General features: G+C 38.2%; 1 pseudogene; it reads left to right on the forward strand.

Annotated features, from left to right (window-relative positions):
* Nucleotides 1-17,341: 17,341 nt before the first annotated feature.
* On the forward strand, nt 17,342-18,632 carry LOC703012 (lysophosphatidic acid receptor 1 pseudogene; annotated as a pseudogene).
* Nucleotides 18,633-20,874: the final 2,242 nt, after the last annotated feature.

Here is a 20,874-nt window from a genome sequence, read left to right on the forward strand (position 1 = left end):
GTCAACACCACAGCTCGGGGCTTTGTTTTTATAGGGCAAGAAAGCGGAACAAGCCAAGGTTTAACTTCATGCTGCTTTTACTCGTGATTATTAAATTCACTTTGCCAATAAGTTTCAAGTTTAAATATATCTTGAATATAAATAAAACGGTACTCCAGTCACTTGATTTATAGTGAATGTCTGTTGTCTCCCTTTATTGAGCTAGTAATTTCACTCCCATCATCTTTGCTCAGCAGCCCCTGCCCCAGCAATTCTCCAGGGGTCTGCTTGAATGCCAGCCCTTGGGGAAAGACCAAACAGTGGTAGGGGAGTGGAAAGGGCCTGGGATGAACTGTCTGCAGACCTGGGACAAACCATTTAATCTCTGCAAATTCATTTTCTTATCTACAAAACCAGCAAAAATCCTTTCTTGCAGAAATAAAGCATGGGATAAGCACATAGCACAGTGACTGAGATGCAAGAGGTGATCAGTAAAAATGAGTTGAATCCAATTTTAATTTCATTTTTAAGTTAAAAAACTTAAATCTGCTCAACTAATAAATTTGCTCGTCATTAGTACTACTTCCTTGGTTTCTCAACATTTTTCTTATTCACTTTTTTAAATGACTGTCCATGTTCATTGTAGAGTTTTTGTAAAATACTGAACAGTATAAGGAAGAAAATATAATCCATTCATAATTCTACTACTTAGAGATAACTACTCCTAAAATACTCATGGGTTTCCCTCTAGGCTTTTTTTTCTATACATGTATTCATATTTGGATGGTACTTTTTATCCATTTTGTATCTGGCTCTTTTCATCTAGCATTTCATTTCACCAATTTCCTGTCACTAAAATATTCTTTGATAACATGAGAAGTAAACAAACGAAAAGATCTCTGCTCCATGGGGAATAAACTGTGGAGTTGAGAATAGCAGCAGGGGAGTAATTCTATGGCTACCGCACGATGATGTGTTGGCTGGGACTGAGTGGAAATGGCAGAAGTGATGAAAACCATTCAGATTCAGAACTGGGAAGGAATAGGAGACAGGTCTTAGAGATGGATTAGATGGGAGAGATTAAAGAAAGCTTGCACAGATCAGTCCTAGTGTTCAGACAGAGCATGTGGATGAAGAGTGATTCCATTTCCTGAGATAGGGAATGGAAGGAGGGGCAGCTCTGAGGGAGAACATCCTTGGCCAAGGGGACATTCCAGCCTTTTGGGTCTTCCAGGCTGTGGTGTGGAGAGTGAGGTGGAGGGGGCAGATCTGGCTTAGTGCTCAGGGGCAGCTGACACATGGTCCCTGAGATTCTATGAGAATGGAATCTCATAGAATGCCCCTGAGCCGTTCAAAGACACCCTACTGACCTAGTGGCAGGTTACATTCCCTAACTGGGGTCTCCACCTTTTCTGAAGAAGAAAATCATAGACACATCCCTCAACAATGAAATGCTAACACAGTATACATTCCTCATTCCACATGTCATTGCAGAGTACTGACTATGTGCTTGGCACTGTTCACTGGGAATACAGCTATGAACAGACCAAACTTCCTGCCCTCATGCAGCTTCTAGTCTAGCGGACAAGACAATAAAACAAGTAAAACATAGTATGCTCAATAATGGTAAGTGCTATGGAGAAAAATAAAATAGAGAGAAGGCCCAGGAGGTGTGGAGGGTTGTAGAGGGGTGGGTTGCATTTTTAATTAGTGAAGTTAGGATGGCCTTATCAGTAACATCACATTGGAGCCACGTGGAATGAGAGTCGCCTGGGAGCCTTGGGTCTCTTGTGGTGACTGATTTAAAAAGGACTAATGAGATTTGTTCAGATGGTCTCACGGCAGACAATGGCGATAAAGTTGAGTGTTGGAAATAAACCGAGGTAGGGAGCAGGGAGTGTCAGGGGCACATAGAGCTCATGATTGTGCTCTGGACTTCTGTTGATGGTGATGTAGAGGTGGGAGGAGGGAGTCCCACTGAAAATGCTGTAGGATACCCTCTTGGTTTCCACAGGTGGCAGCCAGAGAGGCTAAGGAACGGAATTGTTAGTTTGCAAAGGTCTATGGAGATAACTCAGGTTGGGACTCCAGGTCAGGATTCTAAGGTAAGTCAAGGAACAAGGCACAAAGGGAACCAGGAGCTGTTACTTCTCCAGGAGACCAAGGAGGACGGGTGGTGGTGAGGGGAGGGGTTCCTCTGCCAAAACCACAGACACTGCCCTGTTGCTCAGTATAGGCCATAGTATACCTAACCATGACTATGTGGCATGGGTACATCAGCTGTGCTGTGTGGCCCAGGAGGCTGCCTGGACTCTCATTCCGAACGTTCTCTGAATATTTGGAAAGTACAGTTGAAGAGGTACAAATAAAGGTTAGCTCGGTTATTTATGTTCATAGTACCTCTCATGCCCAGCACAGTAGAAGGTATCTGTCCTGCACATAGTAGGCACTTGATATGTACTTGAAGACTTAAACCAAAGTACTTCTTAAAAATAAAATCCATTATTTACTGAAAACTTTCTGTGTGTAAAGTTCTGGGTTATGTGCAAACCCAGAACTTTTAAAAAAAGTTTGTTGTTGTTTTTTTTTTTTTTTTAAGACAAATAAAACAAAAGCATTAACCCTTAAGAAGTTCACATTGTTAAATTAAAGTAGAAATAGACACTAAAAGACCAATGCTGAATCCAAGTTAGGAAAATTTGGGACCAAATCAATGAAAGAAATAATGGTTCCAAATATAATCCCCAGGTCCTTAAAAGGGGTGAATCAGTATCAGAATTCTTTAAAACTAGAGCTGAGGGCTCTAGTGATTCATTTAGCTAGTATTACTCAAACCTTTTTTATCATAATCTATAGTAAGAAATTTATTTTATTCAATTACAATTTAGTACACACACATGATTGAAATATCTCACTTGCTCTTAAGTTATGTGATATACTCTAATATATTATATTCCATTTATTTATTTATTAAATGCTGGTCTTCACTCACAACGGACTATATTGACTTCACAACCCACTAATGTGTTGCAATCTACAGTTTGCAATCTACCCTGACCTGATCTAACCTAACCTTCTCCTTACGTCATACCTTCAGCCTAGGCATTCCACAGGGTCCCAGGGGACTTGTGACTTGCTAGCTTCTCAATAACTTGGAGTCCTGACATTGCAAGCTCCAAGAAGGGAAGAACTCTGGCTTTTTCTGCTCATCGCCGTAACTCTGATGCCCATCACTCTGCCTGGAGCACAATAGATGGTAAAGAAATTGGTTAGCTGATGGAGGAAAGCTACATACAGGTTCCACAGCTACTTAGCTAAAGAATGATGCCTCCTTTCAAAGACACGCTAGAACAATCAGACAATTGTTGGCTGTCAGAAAATAGCAGCGATTTTTTAATTCCATGTGAGAATAAATCTTAACTTCAATTGCAAAAATAAATTGTTACCTTGGCATGTCACAGGTGATCAGTACAGTGTTTTAGATAATGATGCATTGTTTTGTGTGTATACATCCTCATCTATCCATTGCACCTCTGGCCAAAACTGGATTGCAAGCATTTAAATGAAATAAATGTCTTCTTTCTTTAACCCACCAACCACTTAGTAGTGGGCTAAATAATTAGGCTGCAAATGCTTCGGGGAAGAACAATTAAGATAATTAATAGGACTTATTTTTCTCCATTGTTTCATAATAGCTTTGTAAGGTATAACTGACATACACATAGTTAAAGTGTATGACTTTTGACATAAATATACACCTGAGAAACCATCATCAAAATAAAGATAATAAAAATATACATTACTCAAAGGTTTGTTTCCTGTTACCTTTTGTTAATCCCTCCTTCCTGTCCTTCTCCGGACATCTCTTCCCAGATCCCCAAGCAACCACTGATAAGTTTTCCATCTCTGTACATTAGTTTATATTTCCTATCGTTTAATATAAGTGAAATAAAGGGTGGGCACTTTTTTTGTCTGTCTCCTTTCACTAAACATAATTATTTTGAGATTTATCCATATTGTAGATTGATTTCTTTTTAATCTTGAGTAGTAGTATTCCATTGTACGAACAGAACATGGTTTGTTTATCTGTTTACCAGTTGGTGGACTTTTGGGCTATTTCCTGTTTAGGACTGTTGCAAATGAAGCTGTTACAAACATGTACATATAAATCTTTATAAGAACACATGCTTTTATTTCTCCTGGGTAAAGACTGAGTAGCGGCATGTCTGAATCATGTAGGAGATGTTTTTTTTTTTTAAGAAACATCATTCTGAGCAAACTATCTCAAGGACAGAAAACCAAACACCGCATGTTCTCACTCATAGGTGGGAATTGAACAATGAGAACACTTGGACACAGCGTGGGGAACATCACACACCGGGGCCTGTCGTGGCGTGGGGAGAGTGAGGAAGGATAGCATTAAGAGATATGCCTAATGTAAATGAAGAGTTAATGGGTGCAGCCCACCAACATGGTACATGTGTATATATGTAACAAATCTGCACGTTGTGTACAGGTACCCTAGAACTTAAAGTATAATTTAAAAAAAAAAGAAACTGTCAAATTGTTTTCAAAAGTGTTCTGCCATTTTATATTTCCACCAAACAAACATTTATTAAGGTCAGGTTTTTAGTTTTTTTGTTTATGTTTTAGCCTTTTTTTTTTTTTTTTTTTTGACAGTCTCTGTCATCCAGGCTGTAGTGCAGCAGCGGCACGATCTCGGCTCACTTCAACCTTTGCTTCCCGGGTTCAAACAATTCTCCTACCTTAGCCTCCCAAGTAGCTGGGATTACAGGCGCCCACCACCATGCCCAGCTAATTTTTGCATTTTTAGTATGGATGGGGTTTCACCATGTTGGTCAGGCTGGTCTCGAGCTCCTGACCTCAAGTGATCCTCCTGCCTTGGTGTCCCAAAATGCTGGGATTACAGGTATGAACCACTGTGCCTGGCCTGTTTTATCCATTTCAGTAGGTATGTGGTGTTATCTCATTATGGTTTTAATTTGCATTTTTCTAAGATGTTCAACATCTTTTCATGTGCTTATTTGTCACTACACGTATTTTTTGGTGAAGTGTCTGTTATCATTCTTTACCTTTTAGAAAACTGATTTTTTATTATTAAGTTTGGAAAGTTGTAGATACAAATCTATTAATCTATATCTATGTGTGTGTGTATATATATAGGAATATATCTTTTTAAATATAAATGTAACATATATTTATATAAAAATATATACACATGTGATATATATATTTATACACATGTATATATATGTGTATATGTGTGTGTGTATATATATGTGTGTGTAAATATTTTCTCCTAGTCTGTGGCTTGTCTTTTCATTCTTTTAACAGCATTTTTCAAGTAGCAGAAGTGTTGAGTTTTGATCAAGTCCAATTTAGCTAATGGTCACAAAGTTTACTCCTGTTTTCTTCTAAAAGTTTTACAGTTATAGGCTATAGAGTCCATAATTCTGTTTGAATTAGTTTTTTATATAAAGTATAGGTTAAAGTTCATTATTTTTATGAAATACAGTTATTTGTTTCAGTACCACATTTTGAAAAGACAATCCTTTCTTCACTGAATTTCCCTTGTAACTTTGACAAAAATTTGTTTCCAATACCATCACAAGGATGAGAAAAAAAGTTAGTTTTCAATATATGTGTTGACGTTAATGTTTGTGTCTACTTATGTACTCTCTGTTATGTTGCATTTATCTGTTAGTCTCTCTTTGTGCCAATACCACATTTTTTTTGTATTATAGTGGCTGTATAATAAGTCTTAAAATCGGACAGTATTGATACTCTGCTCTTTCTCAAAATTGTTTTGACTTTTCTAGGTCCTTTGGATTTCCTCAGGAATTTTAGAATCAGCTTGTTAATTTTTACAAAAAAAAAAGAAACCTACTGGAATTTTGAGTATTCTGACCCATGAGCAAACTATATCTCTTTATTTAGGTCTTCTTTAGTTTCTCTTGGGACCATTTGCAGTTTTCAGTATATTGGTCTTGCACATCTTTTGCTGTATTTATCCTTAAGTACCTCATATTTTTGATGCAATTATTAAGGGTACTGCTTTTTAATTTCAGTTTTGAATGGGTTATTGCAAATATATAGAAATACAACTAATTTTTGAATAGTGACCTTTTTGTTTGGCATTCTTGCTAAACTCGTTTATTAGATCTAGTAAACATTTGCATAAATTCCTTCCGATTTTCTACATAAATAAACATGTCACCTGTGAATAAAGACAATTTTACTTCTTCACTTTCAACCCGGATGTCTTTTATTTCTTTTTCTTGCCTTGATGCGCTGGCTAGAACCTGTAGTACAAACTTAAAAGTATAACATTGTTATTCCTTTGTTAGCCTTTTAATACCTGTAGATATTATATATTCTTTTTTATTATCAGCCTGGCTAGAGTATTAATCAAATTTATTGGTTTTTTAAAAAAAATCAGCTTTTGGTTTTACTGATTTTCTCTTTTCTATTTTACTGGTTTCTGCTTTAATCTTTATTATTTCCTTTCATTCATTTACTTTGGGTTTAATTTGTTATTTTTTTCTAATTCTTTAGGTAGAAACTGAAGGCATTAATTTGAGGTCTTTTATCTATTCTCATACAGGCATTTTGTGCAACACATTTTTCCTTAAACACTATTTTAGTGGAATCCCATGAATTTTGATGTGTTTTTATTTTTATTTAGTTAAAAATACTTTCAGACATCCCCTATGACTTCTTTTTTGTCTTATTGGTCATTTAGAAGTGTGTCATTACGTTTCCAAATATTTAGAAATGTTGTCAGTTATCTTTTTGTTATTGCTTTCTAATTTAATTTCATGTGATCAGAGAACATGCTTTGTATGACAGAATACTTTCAAGTACATTGAGACTTGTTTTATTATCCAAAATATAGTATATCTTGGTAAATGTTTTGTTTGAACTTGAAAATAATGGCTATACATTTATAATAACTCTTAGTTTTCTTCTCTATTTTATTATTTTATTTTATTTTTATTTATTTATTTATTTTCTTTTTTTGAGATGGAGTCTCGCTCAGTCGCCCAGGCTGGAGTGCAGTGGCACGTTCTCCGCTCACTGCAAGCTCTGCCTCCCGGGTTCACGCCATTCTTCTGCCTCAGCCTCCCGAGTAGCTGGGACTACAGGCGCCCGCCACCATGCCTGGCTAATTTTTTTGTATTTTTAGTAGAGACGGGGTTTCACCGTGTTCGCCAGGATGGTCTCGATCTCCTGACCTCGTGATCCGCCCGCCTCAGCCTTTTATGAGAGACAGTCTCACTCTGTCACCCAGGCTGGAGTGCAGTGGCACAATCATGGCTCACTGCAGCCTCAACCTCCTCAGTCAAAGTAATCCTCCAGCCCCAGCCTCCCCGGTAGCTGGGACTACAGGCCCACACCACCATGCCTGACTAACTTTTAAACTTCTGTAGAGACAGGGACTTGCTATGTTGCCCAGACTGGTCTGGAACTCCTGGTCTCAAGCAGTCTTCTTGCCTTGGCCTCCCAGAGTGCTGGGATTACCGCACCCAGCCTTTCTCTGTTTTCAGTGTCAGTTCTGGATTGGTTGTGACTGATTGCATTTTCTCCTCATTATGGGTCCTGTTTTCCTGCTTATTTACATTCCTAGATTTTTTCTAATTGAATGCTAAATAGTCCAAATTGTATCGTGTTTAGTGCTGGATATTTTTATATTCCTATAAATATTCTTCATCTTTGTTCTAATATGCAGTTAAGTTACTTGGAAATAGTTTGATCCTTTCAGATCTTGCCTTTATAAATCATTAGATGGATTCAAAGCAATATTCAGTCTAGGGATCTTTATTCTTCACTACTGAGGCAAGACCTTCTTGAGAATTCTACTCAATACCCCATAAGTTATGAGTTTTTCCTGTGTAATTGGTGGGAACAGGACTATTTCTGGCCCTTTGTGTGCACTGAGAACTATTTCTCTAATCTTTTCAGATAGTTCTTTCTCGAGATTTTGGTAGTTTCCTCACACACATATGTTGATCATACCCTGCTTAAAACTTGAGAGAAATCCTCCACAGCTCTCTTCTTTGGTACTTTTCCTTGTTCTGCATACCTTAGCAGCCTTTATCTCCCTCATCTCTCAGGACTATTTTTGAGGGAGTTCGTAGGCTTTGCTTGGATTAACCCATCCTGAGCCATGGCCTGGAAACTCTCTCAAGGCAGTAAGCATGGGTAATCATAGGGCTCACCTCATTTGCTTCTCATAGCTCAGGCATCACTGTCTTCCATTGCCCGTTATCAGTGTCTTGAAGACTATCCTTTTATATATTTTGTCCTATCTTTTTTGTTTCAGGCAGGAGTGTATATCCAGTTCCTATTTTTCTGTCTTGATCAGAACTGGAGTCTCTCTCTGTTTTTCTCTACAATGCAATTTTTGTAGGATGATTCCTTTGAAATTACCCATAAGCTGTCAAAAGGATCTTGTTACTTTCCATTGGCCTAGATCACTTTAACAATATGACTACACTTGACTTAAAACAAACAAAAACACTTCTTGGCTCTTTTGGAAGCTTGAGAAATTTTCAAAAGGTACAGCACTTGATCACCGCCCTCCAGAAACCCACAATCTAATAGAGTCATGGCTACATTAATTTAAAAAAAAAAAAAAAAAAAAAAAAAAAAAAAAAAAAAAAAAACCTCTAGCAAGACTTAACTACTCTGTCATCCTAACAGGAAAAATTGAAAAATTGATATAGGACCTCCCCTTATAGCCTGTAGACGACAGCAGGGTAGGGTGGGGCCTGAAAGGGGCACATAAACCAGCATATTGACCTCTAAATTAGGAGATTGGAAAAGACTGATAAACGGAAAATCATAAATTTGTGATGTTTATCTTCAGAGATTTAGAGCAGTAGCTTGAAAGACACTAATACAGGTATAATCTTAGTTTCACACAGTCCAAGGTGGGACTTGGGTCCGGTGAACTTGAGATTTTAAAGGCTTCCTGGGGCTACCTAAACACAATGTTCTTTTTTTATGAGCAGCGGCAGGGCTAGTGGTTTAGGTGGTTTGCTGGTTGCAGGAACATGTACGGGCATTTGACTTTTAAAGAAGACAGCCTTGAAGTGAAATGTTAGCATTGCCATTTACTTTTGCTGTGAGCTGGAGAAAATCTATAGTTCCCTCTGAGACTCAGTTTCTCCAGGCTACATTTTTCTAAAACTGTTGAAATCACTACATCTCATATGAGAAAGCAACATCAGTATCCCCCCTCCTTTTCAAAATCCCATTCAAATCATCTACTTCTGTCAGTAGTCCTCTTCCACACGGTAGGATATAATGCAGTTGCTTAGCTCCCAGTTTTCTTATTTACCAGGCTCAGGAATCTTAGCCAAATTTGTCTGAAGTATTTTATTTACAGGATTAGCTCGGGTTACTTCTCATGAGCGTTACTCTTATTGTACCATTTCTTTTTTTCTTTTTTAACTTTTATTTTAAGTTAAAAGATACATTTGCTGGTTTGTTATATAGATAAACTTGTGCCACAGGAGTTTGAATACAGATTATTTTGTCACCCAGGTACTAAGCCTAGTATCCAACAGTTGTTTATTCTGTTCCTCTCCCTCCTCTCATCCTCTACACTCTGACAGGCCCCTGTTGTTTCCCTCTATGTGTCCATGTGTTTTCATAATTTAGCTCACAGTTACAAGTGAGGACATATCACATTTGGATTTCTGTTCCTGCATTGGTTTGCTAAACATGATGACCTCCATCCTGCTCCATCTATGTTCCTGCAAATTACATGATCTTGCTCCACCCACATTCCTGCAAAGGACATAAAAACGGCTGCATTGTATTCCATAGTGTATATGTAGCACATTTTATTTATCTAGTCTACCACTGATGGCCATTTAAGTTGATTCCGTGTCTTTGCTATTGTGAATAGTGCTGGAATGAACATAGGTGTGCATGTGTCTTTATGGTAGAACAATTTATATTCCTTTGGGTATATATCCAGTAATGAGATTGCTGGGTTGAATGGTAGTTCTGTTTTTAGGTCCTTGAGGAATCTCCACACTGCTTTCCATAGTGACTGAACTAATTTACACTCCCACCAACAGTGTGTAAGTGTTCCCTTTTTTCTGCAACCTTGCCAGCATCTGTTATTTTTTGACTTTTTATTAATAGCCATTCTGACTGATATGAGATGCTATCTCATTGTGGTTTTGATTTGCATTTATCAAATTATCAGTGATGTTGACATTTTTTTCATATGTTTGTTGGCAGCACGTATGTCCTCTTTTGAAAAGTGTTTGTTTATGTCCTTTGCCTGCTTTTTAATGGGGTTGTTTGCTTTGTTTTTGTAAATTTAAGTTCCTTATAGATGCTGGATATTAGACCTTTGTCAGATGCACAGTCTGCAAATATTTTTTTCATTCTGTGGTTGTCTGTTCACTCTGTTGATAGTTCTTTGGGTTTTTGTTTGTTTGTTTTTTTGTTTTTGCTGAGAAGAAGCTCTTAAGTTTAATTAGATCCCATTTGTCAATTTTTCCTTTTGTTGTGATTGTTTTTGGCATCTTTGTCGTGAAATTTTTGCCAGTTCCTATGCCTGGAATGGTATTTCCTAGGTTGTCTTTCGGGGTTTTTATGCATTTGGGTTTTACATTTAAGTCTTTAATCCATCTTGAGTTGATTTTTGCATATGGTGTAAGGAAGGAGTCCAGTTTCAGTCTTCTTCATATGGCTAGCCCAGTTATCCCATCACCATTTATTGAATAGGGAGTCCTTTCCCCATAGCTTCTTTTTGCCAGCATTGTTGAAGAACAAATGGTCACAGTGTGCTACCTTATTTCTGGGCTCTCTATTCTGCTCCATTGGTCTATGTGTCTGTTTTTGTACCAGTACCATTCTGTCTTCTTTACTGTAGCCCTGTAGTATAGTTTGAAGTCAGGTAGCCTCCAGCTTTGTTCTTTTTGCTTAGGATTGCCTTGGCTATTCAGGCTATTTTTTGGTTCCATATGAATTTTAAAATAGTGTTTTCAGTTCTGTGAAGAATGTTGTTGGTAGTTTCATAGGAATAGCATTGAATTTGTAAATTGTTTGGGGTGGTATAGCCATTAATGATATTGATTCCTCCTATCCATGAGCATGGAATGTTTTTCCATTTGTTTGTGTCATCTCTGATTTCTTTGAGCGATGTTTTGTAATTCATATCGTAGAGTTCTTTCACCTCCTTGGTTAGCTATATTGCTAGGTACTATATTATTTGTGTGGCAATTGTGAATGGGATTGCATTTCTGATTTGGTGCCCAGCTTGGTTGTTGTTAGTGTGTAGGAATGCTAGTGATTTTTGTACATTAATTTCTTATCCTAAAATTTTGCTGAAGTTATTTATCAGTTGAAGGAGCTTTTGGGTAGAGACTATGGGGTTTTCTGGATATAGAATTATGTCATTTGCAAACAGGGATAGTTAGACTTCCCCTCTTCCTATTTGGATGCCCTTTATTTCTTTCTCTTGCCGGATTGCTCTGACCAGGACTTCCAATACTGTATTGAATAGGAGCAGTGACAAGTGGCATTTTTGTCTTGTGCTAGTTCTCAAGGGGAATGCTTCCAGCTTTTGCCCATTCAGTATGATGTTGGCTATGGGTTTGTCATACAGGCTCTTATTATTTTGAGGTATGTTTCTTCAATACCTAGTTTATTGAGAGTTTTTAACATGAAGGATGTTGAATTTTATCAAAAGCCTTTTCTACATCTATTGAGATAATCATGTGGTTTTTGTATTTAGTTCTGTTTATGTGATGAATCACATTTAATGATTTGCATATGTTGAACCAACCTTACATCCCAGATATAAAGTCTACTTGATTGTAGTGAGTAAACTTTTTGATGTGCTGTTGGATTCAGTTTGCAAGTATTTTGTTGAGGATTCTGCATCGATGTTCATCAAGGATATTGGCCTGAAGTTTTCGTTTTTTGTTGTGTCTCTGCGAAGTTTTGGTATCAGGATGTTGCTTGCCTCATAGAATGAGTTGGGGAGGAGTCCCTCCTCCTCAGTTTTTTGAAATTGTCCCATAGGAATGGTACCAGCTGTTCTTTGTACATCTGGCAAAATTTGGTTGTGAATCCATCTGATCCTGGGCTTTGGTTGGTAAACCATTTATTACTGATTCAATTTCAGAGCTCATTATTGGTCTGTTCAGGCATTTATTTCTTTTTGGTTCAGTCTCAGGAGGATGCATATGTCCAGGAATTTATCCATCACTTCCAGGTCTTCTATTTTGTGTACATAGAGATGTTTGTAGTAGTCTCTGATGGTTATTTGTTTTTCTGTGGGGTCAGTGGTAACATCCCTTCTTTATTTCTGATTGTGTTTATTTGAATCATCTCTCTTTTCTTCTCTATTAGTTTAGGTTGTGGCCTGTATATCTTATTAATATTTTCAAAAAACCAACTCCTGAATTCACTGATCTTTTGAATGTTTTTTGGTGTCTCAGTCTCCTTCAGTTCAGCACTGATTTTGGTTATTTCTTGTCTTCTGGCTTGGTTTGTTCTGGCTTTTCTATTTCTTTTAGTTGTGATGTTAGGTTGTTAATTTTAGATCTTTCTAACTTTTTGATGTGAGTGTTTAGTGCTATAAATTTTCCTGTTAAGACTGCCTTACCCGCTGTCTCCCAGAGATTCTGGTATGCTGTGTCTTTTGTCTCATTAGTTTCAAAGAACTTCTTGATTTCTACTTTAATTTCATTATTTACCCAAAAGTCACTCAGGAGCAGGTTGTTAAATTTCCATGTAATTGCATGGTTTTGAGCAAATTTTTTAGTCTTGATTTCTATTTTTACTGCACTGTGATCCAGGAGTGGGTTCAGTATGATTTTGGTTGTTTTGCATTTACTTAGGATTGTTTTGTGTTCAATTTTGTGGTCAATTTTAGAGTATGTTCCATGTGATGATGGGAAGAATGTATATTCTGTTGTTTTCGGGTAGAGAATTCTATAGAGGTCTATCAGATCCATTTGGTCCAATGTTAAGTTCACGTCCTGAATATCTTTGTTAATTTTTACCTAGGTGATCTGTCTACTACTGCCAGTGGAATATTGAAGTTTCCCACTATTATTGTGTGCGAGTCTTAGTCTCTTCATAAATCTCTAAGTACTTGCTTTACGAATCTGGGTGCTTCTGTGTTGGGTGCATATTTAGGATAGTTGGCTGTATGTTTAGGATAATTAAGTCTTGTTGTTGAACTGAATCCTTTACCATAATGTAATGTTCTTGTCTTTTTGGTCTTTGTTGTCTGAAACTACTATTGCAACCTCTGCTTTCTTCTAATTTCTATTAGTCTGGTGGATTTTCCTCCATCTCTTTATTTTGAGCCTTTGGGTGTCATTGCATGTAAGATGAATCTCTTGAAGACAGCATACTACTGAGTCTTGCATTTTTTAAAATCCAGCTTCCTATTCTGTGCCTTTTAAACAGGGCATTTAGCTCGTTTACATTCAAGTTTAGTGCATTGATATGTGCAGATATGAACCTGTCCTTGTGTTGTTAGCTGGTTATTATGCCGGCTTGTTTGCTTTATAGTGTCACTGGTCTGTGTACTTTAGTGTGTTTTGTATTGGCTTATCATGGTCTTTCCTTTCCATATTTAGTGCTCCTTTCAAGATCTCCTGTGAGGTGGGTCTGGTGGTAACAAACTCCCTCAGCATTTGCTTATTGAAAAAGACCTTATTTCTCCTTCATTGAGGAAGCTGAGTTTGGTTGGATACTAAATTTTTGGTTGAAGATTTTTTTTCTTTAAGAATGTTGAATATAGGAGCCCAATCTCTTCTGGCTTGTAGAGTTTCTGCTGAGAGGACTGCTGTTAGCCTGAAGGGGTTCCCTTTGTAGGTGACCTGCCCTTTCTCTTTAGCTGTCTTTAGCATTGTTTCTTTAATTTCAGCCTTGGTGAATCTGATGATTATGTGTCTTGGCGTTGATATTCTTGTGTAAAATCTTGCAGAGGTTCTCTGTATTTCCTGATTTTGACTGTTGGCCTCTCTAGCAAGGTTGGGGAGGTTTTCATGGATGATATCCTGAAATATATTTTCCAAGTTGTTTGCTTTCTCCCTGTCCCTTTCAGGGATTCATAGATTCGTAGATTTAGCCTTTTACATAATTCCATATTTCTCAGAGGTTTTATTCATTTTCATTATTTTCTTTTTTTAATTGTCTGACTGTACTATTTCAGAGAACCAGTCTTCAAGTTCTAAGATTCTTTCCTTGGCTTGGTCTATTCTGCAGTATACTTGTGATTGCATTGTAAAATTCTTATAGTGTGTTTTTCAGCTGTATCAGATCAATTAGGTTCTTTTTCATACTGGCTATTTCATCTGTCAGCTCCTGTATTGTTTTATTGTGATTCTTAGTTTCCTTGGATTGGGTTTTGTTGTTCCACTGAATCTCAGTGGTCTTTGTTCTTATCCATATTCTGAATTCCATTTCTGTCACTTCAGCCAACTCAGTCTGTTTAAGAACTCTGTAGGAGAACTAGTGTGGTTGTATGGAGAAAAGAAGACACTCTGGCCATTTGAGTTGCTGGAGCTCTTGCATTGGTTCTTTCTCATCTTTGCATGTGGGTGTTCCTTTAACTGCTGAGCTGCCTCTGATTGAAGTGGTCAGGCAGGGGCAGAGTGGTTGTGCTAAAGTCCCAGGTCAGGTAGCCCTGCCTAGTGAGGAGAAGTGAGGATGGGACCTGCATGGAGAACAGTCCAGCCACTTTTCTGCAAGGTGGGTGCTCTATGCTTGGGGTCCGGACCAGCCTGTGCTCCCACGGACTCTTCAGAGTTGCTTCCCTAGGTGGAGGAGGCTCCTCTGGCTCCCTGTCACCCCAGGGTGGGCATCTGCCCTGCCTGACATTTCTCCATTCTCTATGAGTTATTTTCCTGACGAATCCCAATGTGTGTTCCTGGGTGTTTCAGTTGAAGGTGCTATATTTACTTGCCCCTTCTATTTCTTTCCCTCAGAATGGCGCATACTAGCTGCTTCAAGTGCCATCTTTGTCAGACTCCCTGTACCATTTCAATCTTCCTAATTTCACTTAGGGAGATACCTGTTTTCAAAAACTGACTAGACAGAACATAATTATAGTGCTTATTACATGGCTTTTGGAATTATTTGCTAGTTTTACTGACTGCTCCTATAGAAGATGGGGCCCTTAAAGCCTACAATTATGAATTATTAATCTTGGTATTACCAATACATACTGTTTTGAAGAAAACATAGTAGGGTCTTTTAGAAACAATAAATGAACAATAAATAGACTCATAGAAAGGCAGATGGGCATAATATCTGGAAAGGGTACATCTGAATTGAATCAGAGATTGAGATTAGTGAGCAAAGAGCCCCACTGGGAATAATAACTTAAGTTGGTCAGAACCTGAAGAGCATGCAGTACATCTTTCCTGGAAAGCAGAAACAGTGTGATAGAGCAGAAGCAGCATAGACTCCACTATCAGACAGACCTCAGTTCAAATCCTGGCTTTTCTGAGGTGTTATGAACTGAATTATGTGCCTCCGCAAATTCATGCATTGAAGCCCTAACTTCCAATGTGACTGTATTTGGAAATAAGGTCTTTAAGAAGATAATTAAGGTTAAATGAGGTTGTAAGGATGGGGCACTAATCCAATAAAACTGATGTCCTTATAAAGAAGAGGAAGAGACACAGAGACCTCTCTCCCCATCCCTCCCTGAACATGCACACACACAAAGGAAAGGTCACGTGAGGACCCAGTAAGAAGTCAGCCTTCTGCAAGCAAAAACGAGAGGCCTCACCAGAACCCAACCTTGCTCATACATTGATCTTGGGCTTCCAGAAAATAAATGCCTGTTTTTTAAACCACCTAGTCTGTGGTATTTTGTTATTAATATATATAATACAATTATTATATAATTATACGTTACTATTATAGAATTATATTATTTGTATTAGGCAACACAAGTTGACTAATACACTTGGTTAAATATTTGACCTTGGACAAGTTATTTAACTTGTGTGAGGTTTAATTGTGTTTACAAAGTAAAAAGAGAGAAAGAACAATAATAACAGTAATATTGTGGTAATCATTAATGCTCTTCACTGAATATTTCTGGTTCTTCTTCTTTGAGTAATTGGTAGAATTATACTTCCATTCTTCCTTGATTTCAGGTATGGTCATATAATTTGCTTTCACCAACAAACTATGGAAGTCTTTAATTATATCACCACTTCTTCCTCTTACCCTAGAGATTGGAAATGTTTCAGATAGTAAAGTCTCTATCACCTGGGTCTCTGAGTGGGCATGACATGGAACAAAGCCCCCACTGACCTAAATATTACATGCAGCATCAGCAAGAAATAAGTCACTGGGAGTTGGGGGTTGTTATTATAGCTCATTTCATAGGTATACATAGATTGTTGAAATAATTAAATGAGATGTTTTAAAGTGTTTTTGTTGATTTTCAAGTCTTTGTGGCCTTGAAGCTGCTGGGTTGAAGAACGTTAAAAATTGCACATTTTCTAGTTTGAATATAGAGGTTTTTGGTAAGGCAATACCACTGTGAAGTTTATTACTAAGAGAAGTTCCAGTCTTAACAACTCTCAATTGATTGAGGCAGTGCTTATAGCCTTGTTGGAAAGAAAAGAAAGAAAGAAAAATACATATATATATGTGTGTATATATATGTGTATATATATGTGTGTGTATATATGTGTGTGTGTGTATATATATATATATATTTATGAAGAGCAAGACAGTGTATACCAAAGTGTATACCTAAGAGTAGATATCTAGCACTGGCAATCAGTACTCAGCAAGATCTAACAAGGTGTGCATCGTGTGGCAAAGGGAGTTAGGAAAGAAAGAGGCCAGTTGGAGCTAGAGGAGATGGGGAAGGGAGTTTGAGAGAAATCTTGAAGATGGGTAGAATATGAGCAGATGGTAAGTAGACAAGACTGAATTTCTAAAAACTGTAAAATACATCTAAAACATTTAAGTCTTGCTCTTCTTGTTGCCATCCTCTAATAAGAAGTTGTGTGATGGTCAGGTGTAGTGGCTCACGTCTATAATCTCAGTCCTTTGGGAGGCTAAGGCAGGAGGCTGGCTTGAACCCAGGAGTTCAAGACCAGCCTGGGAAATATACTGAGACACCATCTCTACAAATTTTTTTTTTAATTAGCCAGGCATAGTGGTATGCTCCTGCAGTCCTTGCAACTTGGGAGGCCAAGGTGGGAGAATTTCTTGAGCGCAGTAGGGCAAGACAGCAGTGATCCATAACTATGCCACTATACTCTTGTACTGCAACCTAGAAGACAGAACGAGACCCTGTCTAAAAAAAAAAAAAGAGGCGCTGGGGGCGCCACACCAGGTGGACGTCTGATTTATGAAGCTCCCCATCCACCTATCTCAGTACCTGACTTCTCAAGACTGACTCCTATAGCATCAGATACACAGCTTCTCCTAGCATGACCTCGATCTGATCAGCAAACAAGAAAATTTGTCTCCCATAGTTCTGGGGCCTGTTCACCATCTACAACCACAGAGCTGTCATGGCTGCCATCTCTACTTCCATCCCTGTAATTTCACAGCCCCAGTTCACAGCCATGAATGAACCGCAGTGCTTCTACAACGAATCCATTGCCTTCTTTTATAACCGAAGTGGAAAGCATCTTGCCACAGAATGGAACACAGTCAGCAAGCTGGTGATGGGACTTGGAATCACTGTTTGTATCTTCATCACGTTGGCCAACCTACTGGTCATGGTGGCAATCTATGTCAACCCCCGTTTCCATTTTCCTATTTATTACCTAATGGCTAATCTGGCTGCTGAAGACTTCTTTGCGAGGTTGGCCTATTTCTATCTCATGTTCCACACAGGACCCAATACTTGGAGACTGACTGTTAGCACATGGCTCCTTCGTCAGGGCCTCATTGACACCAGCCTGACGGCATCTGTGGCCAACTTAATGACTATTGCAATCGAGAGGCACATTACGGTTTTCCGCATGCAGCTCCACACACAGATGAGCAACCGGCGGGTAGTGGTGGTCATTGTGGTCATCTGGACTACGGCCATCGTTATGGGTGCTCTACCCAGTGTGGGCTGGAACTGTATCTGTGATATTGAAAATTGTTCCAACATGGCACCCCTCTACAGTGACTCTTACTTAGTCTTATGGGTCATTTTCAACTTGGTGACCTTTGTGGTAATGGTGGTTCTCTATGCTCACATCTTTGGCTCTATTCGCCAGAGGACTATGAGAATGTCTCAGCATAGTTCTGGACCCTGGCGGAATCGGGATACCATGATGAGTCTTCTGAAGACTGTGGTCATTGTGCTTGGGGCCTTTATCATCTGCTGGACTCCTGGATTGGCTTTGTTACTTCTAGACGTGTGCTGTCCACAGTGCGACGTGCTGGCCTATGAGAAATTCTTCCTTCTCGTTGCTGAATTCAACACTGCCATGAACCCCATCATTTACTCCTACTGTGACAAAGAAATGAGTGCCACCTTTAGGCAGATCCTCTGCTGCCAACGCGGTGAGAACCCCAGCGGCCCCACAGAAGGCTCAGACCGCTGGGCTTCCTCCCTCAAACACACCGTCTTGGCTGGAGTTCATAGCAATGACCACTCTGTGATTTAGAATGGAAAACTGAGATGAGGAATCAGCCGTTTTCTCTCAGAGGATAAACAGCCTCCCCCTACTCAATTGCCAGGGCAAGGTGGGGTGTGAGAGAGGAGAAAAGTCAACTCATGTACTTAAACACTAACCAATGACAGTATTTGTTCCTAGACCCTGCAAGACTTGATATATATTGAAAATTAGCTTATGTGACAATCCTTATCTTGATCCCCATCCCTTCTGAATGTAGGAAGTGGAGCTCTTGCATTGGAATTCAAGAATAGACTCTGGAGTGTCCATTTAGGCTACACTAACTAGACTTTAAAAAGATTTTGTGTGGTTTGTTGCAAGTCAGAATAAATTCTGACTAGTTGAATCCACAACTTCATTTATATGCAGGCTTCCCTTTTTTATTTTTAAAGGATACGTTTCACTTAATAAACATGTTTATGCCTATCAGCATGTTTGTGATGGATGAGACTATGGACTGTTTTTAAACTACCATAATTCCATTTTTTCCCTTACATAGGAAAACTGTAAGCTGGAATTGTCTTTTATTTAGAAAGCATGCATGTAATGTATATATGTAGTATGCCTTACTTAAAAAGATTAAAAGGACACTAATTTTAAATCTTCTAAGAAATAGAACCTAGACTTGAAAGCCAGTATTTGTTTAGGTTATGAAGCAAACAATGCTCTAATCACAGTATTAATTGTTTAATTAAAATGTTGTAACAAGTATAAAACAGGGAATGTAAGTTTTTTACCAAAGTGATATGTATTCCAAAAAAGTCACAGAAGATGAAGCACTGTAATATTGTTCCCACACATTTAAAATACCCAAGTACATTCTAATTACCAGTATATCAGAGGAAAATTTTTGTAGTCTTTGTAAAATAATATACTCATCATAGAAAACTTGAAAAATGCAGAAGTGTATAAAAAAGCAAAAATGATTACTGATAATATCACAACCCAGAAGGAACCACCTTTAAAAAGCAACCCCCATGTATGCCTATGTGTATATTGTATACCTTTTTTACATAATTGGAATCATACTGCGAACAGTTTTATAAGTAGATCCTTTTCATGGCAAAATTGCCACATTTTCTAATGGTATTAAAAATTTTACAAAAAATAAAAAAAGTTGCATTTGAATATGAAAAGCTGCATTTTTACTTTTCTTTCCACGGAATATACTATCATCCAAAGTGCATGGCCTAGAACAGTTTTTGGCACATAGTAAAGACTCAATAAATATTTGTTAACTGAATGTCTGAATACATACTGGGCTTTATAGAAAGACAAATTTGGGTTCAAATCTCAGCTCTCTTATAATGTGTAACCTTTTAAAGGTTACTTATCATCCCTATGGTTCATCTTCATCTCAATAAATTGATACACTAGGGAATCCAACCACTTAACAAATAGATTCACTAGGGTTGTTATTTCGTAGTGTATCCATTTGTAGTTTTGCATCTAAGTGTGGCATAGTGCTTCCACATGGTGGCATTTCAATAAATGGAATATCCAAGAATTTTTCCATTTGCAGCATAGCTTTCCTAATGATCACAGTTAATATTCTTCATGAAGTGGATACACATTCCTAACATGAAGGGCGTTCTCACATCATAGAGACTATGCCAAAGAACATTATGCCTACAGCTTCTTCCTATTTTGGGATATACTCCTTAGAATCAAGTACAAAGTTTAGACTCATTGAGTCAAGGGGAATGAACACATCTATGGGAAAATCAGCATTTCAAAGGGGTCATACAGGAGGTAGTTCCAGCTAGTGGCAGAGTGGAGCATAATTACAAGAGCCCACATTCAGCTGATGAATTTAGATTGAATTAAAAGATCAGCTTACACGTGTCAGTAAATTCTTTTTAGCAAAGTTGTTTTCTGGTGAAAACTCTTTCCCAGTTTTAAATTAATCTTCTGCCTTCCATTTTGCAGCTCCCCCACCACCTTCACCTCCCAAACTTACCATCATCACATCTGGGGTTTCTTCAATCCCTGATTAGTGAATGATACCGTCTGAGACTGGTGTGGCTGTTGGGTGTTGGTTAATCACTTCCTGTACAGTGTGTGGGCCCGTTCTCACCACTCAGATGCCCTGGGTTTCTTTTTCGATGTGTTTATCATGTAGGTCATGGAGGCTGATTCCAGTACAGCAGAATAAGGTAAAATCCATAATGCTACAACAGTAGATGGTGTTTCTAAGAGTGAGATGTAAGCACATAGAACTCTTCTTGGAAGC

This window comes from Macaca mulatta, chromosome 14 (assembly GCF_049350105.2).
Source record: "Macaca mulatta isolate MMU2019108-1 chromosome 14, T2T-MMU8v2.0, whole genome shotgun sequence".
Lineage (NCBI taxonomy): Eukaryota > Metazoa > Chordata > Mammalia > Primates > Cercopithecidae > Macaca > Macaca mulatta.